The sequence below is a fragment of the Tenebrio molitor genome, chromosome 3 (genome assembly GCF_963966145.1).
Source record: "Tenebrio molitor chromosome 3, icTenMoli1.1, whole genome shotgun sequence".
Taxonomy (NCBI): Eukaryota; Metazoa; Arthropoda; class Insecta; order Coleoptera; family Tenebrionidae; genus Tenebrio; species Tenebrio molitor.
In genome coordinates, this window is record NC_091048.1 from 10,195,656 (window position 1) to 10,200,386 (window position 4,731).

The 4,731-nt window shown below is 42.7% G+C and overlaps 1 long non-coding RNA gene across 1 annotated transcript; it reads left to right on the forward strand.

The window, feature by feature from the left end:
* The first annotated feature begins 689 nt into the window (after positions 1-689).
* Positions 690-1,660, forward strand: LOC138127056 (uncharacterized). The gene is made up of 2 exons (XR_011158081.1): positions 690-1,168; positions 1,225-1,660. It is a non-coding gene; the product is annotated as an uncharacterized lncRNA (long non-coding RNA).
* The last annotated feature ends 3,071 nt before the right edge of the window (positions 1,661-4,731 follow it).

Here is a 4,731-nt window from a genome sequence, read left to right on the forward strand (position 1 = left end):
CAACCATAACCCTGCATAGGCTAAATTACATAAATGGAGTTCGCTCCATGGTTGTCCGCGAGACCGGAGATCAGCTCGTAATGGGTTAAAGCAACCATAACCCTGCATAGGCTAAATCACATAAATGGAGTTCGCTCCATGGTTGTCCGCGAGACCGAAGATCAGCTCGTAGTGGGTTAAAGCAACCATAACCCTGCATATGCTAAATTACATAAATGGAGTTCGCTCCATGGTTGTCCGCGAGATCGGAGATCAGCTCGTAGTGGGTTAAAGCAACCATAACCCTGCGTAGGCTAAATCACATAAATGGAGTTCGCTCCATGGTTGTCCGCGAGACCGGAGATCAGCTCGTATTGGTTTAAAGCAACCTAACCCTTTTCGTTTTCGTTGAAATTTATTCTGGATAAATTCTTTTAGATTTGTAGTACCTTTTGTGTGATCTGAGTAACGCTTCTAAGGTTATCTCAGGTTGATGTCGTTAATCTCACGTAAGTACGTGGAACAGTCAGGATCCCTGGTATAGTTTTACAGTCCCGTTCTCGTATAGGTACACTGCTGGATTCCCGCCTGTGAGACATTTTTTTTTTCGTTTAGTTTTTTTTTGTTGTAACGTCTAGATATATCTACATGTCTACAATTTCATTCGCTTGTTTCTCTAAGACACCGAAGGTGCATTAGAGAAAAAAGGGGGATTTGTCACTATTTTTTTTTCTATCGTTTGGTTTTTGCAACATTGTCACTATTTTTTTTTATCGTTTGGTTTTTGCAACATCAAGAAATCAATGGTTAGCAACGGAGCTTTCTTTTTTTTAATTTGTTATTCTAAAAAAATCTTGCCTGTCAGAAAACAGAGACGCTAACCTGTGCCGTATCTGAAGTGGTTATTTTGGGCAAACTTTACCATTAGATTGGGATTTCCAAAGTACCATAGTCTTCAAGGGTCAAGGTATACCGTCTGTTTAGAATTACCGCGCCTTGTACCCTGCAGCTCCATTTAGAGGATCTTACGGATATAGGCATTAGAGGTATGTGTCTCTCGCATAAAATCACCGCGCCCTCACGATACTCTTTTAGGCACTGACCATCACCAGCAGTCTTGGGCACAATAGAGCGAATATTCTGGTTTCCCAGTCGATAACTACCCGTTGGGTATTTTCTCTGCCAAGAGGTATATGCGGATGATGTTAGATATCGCCTCTTTACAGCAGATTTTTTATTTTGTAGAATATCCCAACAACCTCAGTCCAACAAATCCCGACTATCCTGACTATCTCGACAATTCCAACAAATTCCAACAATCTCAATAATCTCGATCATCTTGCAGACTTACGAATCTCGCCACGACTTGCAGCAATCGCTATAACGGAGAAGTTAAGTTCACCTGCACTAGGAGGAACGACAAGCAAATGATCAAACAATTCCCATAATTTCAACTTTGTCACTACCCTTTTTTCCAACCGCTCCTTCAGAGCAACCTTACTAGCCTTTCATATTTTACTGACTAATCATTTCGTTATACATACTAATAATTCTGTAAGAGCCTTGATAGCTATCAACCTCCGCGTATAATCTATAATCATTAATTGTGCATATCAGTAATTTAACGCTTAGTAACAACTAATTCACTAATAAATCCAAGTTCGAGGACCCCCCTCTCCAACTACGTTGTTTATATTTTAACTTTATAGTAATTTAACATCATCTGGCCTAGTTTGAGTCCCTACCTGCGGAGGTACCTCACCGAACCCAGCTCTACCGTGGGTGGCGCCCTAACCACCACCAAACGAGCTAGCCAAATTATGCCCTTTTGGCCAGATTGTACCGTGGCAACCTACATGTCACTACATATTTACAAAACATAATTACAGGGCCAAAAATAATATATATTTATTTAATTATGAAAATAAACTGATTTATAATTTCAAAACTTTTATTTTCCTACTTATAAATTTAAATCATATTCTGGGGAATCCGACGGAAATTTCGTAAAGCGGCTCGGGATTTAGAAACAGGGCAGAGGGTAGCAGGTAGTCTCCTTTGGGCGAAGTGCTCCTCTTCACACTAGGAGGTAACAAATACAAATCCCCTCATTATTAGCACTGCATGGTAGTGCCTGTCGTAAAACGGTCAGCAGGTGTTGTATGGTTGGTTGTATAGTTACGAAATAGATATTTTCGTTGGGTGATGGGCACCCTTAACGGAGATAATTGATTGTATGTTTTTATTGTTTTCTAAAATTTTGAGTCCGGTCCTGTCAAGGAGTCTATTTCTCCGCTGTACTAGATTAATAACTGACGTGGCCCAGGATGGTGTCCTTCTGGACATCGCTCTGCGTACTCTCTGGACGCCGCAGCTGCATTCTGATAACGTGATAACATTGCCCATTTACATTAGCAACATATCTGTGAGCTCATTATTTTCGTAATGATTAAGCCATTTCGACTAATTAGGTGACAACTTTGACAGTTGTGACCAAAAAGTGGCCAGTGACTGATCCGGGCTCTCAGGGGGTTTTCGGGGCATAGGGCGTGGGTTTACAAAATAAAAAAATGGGCGCCAGGCAGCTATTGTTTTGGGCTGGTTGTTAAGCTTGTCCAGCTGCCGGGACAAGTGCTCAGTTTCTCTGATGTTTCGGAGTCAACACAAATAAAACTTAATTCCTTGCGAATTAAATAATTGGTTTATTCAATTTTTGGCCAACAGTCCAGGAAATACGAAGTGCTTACTAAGGTGTGCACTGGTCCGTGGAATTGGCAAACGCTATTTTACGTAATTCTTTCTACTTGGAAATTTCGAACCAGTTCACATTGATCGTCTTATTAAATAACTCATTCTGGTCTTATTAAGAAAGCTTTCCTTTACAGGTGACCTTGTAACTTATCTGAGATTATTTCGTGGTGAATAAACTTAAAATTAATACAACAACTCCGATGTACAGAAGAATTTGTTACATACGTGGAACGAAAAAGAAACGCAGTCTTCTGCTTTTTATAAATTTACAACAATAAACTAACTTCGATTCTACGATTGAAAAATGTCCGGCAGTGACCCTGACATTATAGTTTCATAAAAAGTAAAAAAAAAACTGACTTGACTATGTGAAAATTGCAAACTTTCTGAAAGTAGAAGAACTGCTGAAAACTATTGAAATGCAAAATTGAAAACTTGAAACTTGTGAATTCTCACTAAAAATTTGAAATTGGAATTGTGAAATCTAACAATTATGAGAAGGTATTAAATATTGAGAAGCGGGAAATTTGAGGCGCAACTCTTGTGATTCCGCAATAAAATTGTGCAACTTATCTTATACTGGTAACGTGGTGCGTCCTCGATTGTGTCCTTTCGACTTGCGAAATGGTGCTGTTCCTTTTCGGCGTCACGGCGTGACCTTGACGATATTCCTTAGTCCTTACGAAACGATACGTGGTCCGATGACCTTAACGAACGAAATGCGGTCTGGCGACGACTCAAAATGCGGCGTGGCTCTCGACCACCCTCAAAACGATGTAGCGACGAATCACCCTCAAAACGATATAGCGACGAATCGCCCTGAAGAACGATATGGCTCTCGACCACCCTAGGGAACGACCCCTAACGAATTGACGTTAGTGTTGCGAAACTCAATCGATTCGGTAATTACCTTTCCGCTGAAAGGGGTTGCTTCACGATAATTCGAAGGAGGACCTCCCGGTACTCCTTCACGGTACGGTACGGTAATCTGGCTCGAACTACCCCTAATAGACGAAAGTTAGTGAAGTGAATTCGCTAACGACGGATAATTACCTCTATCTCATTAGATGACGAGGGGTTTCTCGACCACGGCAAAACGGTAAACGGTAGCGGTACGGTAATTTTTTCGGGCTCTTCGACGGCCCCGAAGGCTGGCAGCGCCGGACGATAAGCGCCATGGCGTTCGGCAATCCACCCACAGGGATGATTGCGGATCCCGAACGCCACGCACGTGATTCGCAGCTCGCGACTTGCGGCACCTGCCGCCCGCTCGGCGGTCGCCGACCGAGTCCTTTAATTTCCGCTCGCGATGGGTTTTTTTGGCTACCCCCCTCTCTAGGAGATCAACACGAAAGATCTGGACCTTATTCAGTTGAGCGATAAGGCGTCCCGGTAATTGTACTGACCGCGCATCCCGATGACTACTTCCGGCGGTACTACACCTGCGCGCTAAATGACAGATGGTCGATCATGGAGCCGGTTTGTTTACGTTGGACATTCACCGATCGGGAAATTCTGATGTTGAAGCGGTAATGTGTCGGTGAGTCTACGCGTAATTCACGAAAGATGTTGTCGGCTATTTCCCGCAGGATCTCAAAAGGATGAACACACAAGGATGAAGGAAGAAGGTTGGGGAAAAGAAGAGAAGAAGATAACTTTCCGGCAAGTCACGGGAACAAAAGGGAATCGGAACTAACTTTGCCGTACGGTTACCCGAGCTGAGAAGAAGAAGAGAGGAATTGAAGGAAAAGGAAAGGAGAAAGAAGAAAAAAGAGAACGATAGAAAAGATAGGCCGCAGCTAGACAGCCTAGAGGCGTAAAGCCACCTCAGCCTAAAATTTAGGGGCCAACATGTGTGGTTCCAGCCGCCCCAAATTGGCTGGCACAGTCAAAGCAAAACTCTAAATGAAACCGCGGAAGAAACAAACGAAAACCGAAAGTGAAATGCGAAAGAAACTGAAAGTGAAACTGAAAGCGAAACGATAAACAAAAAATGAACCC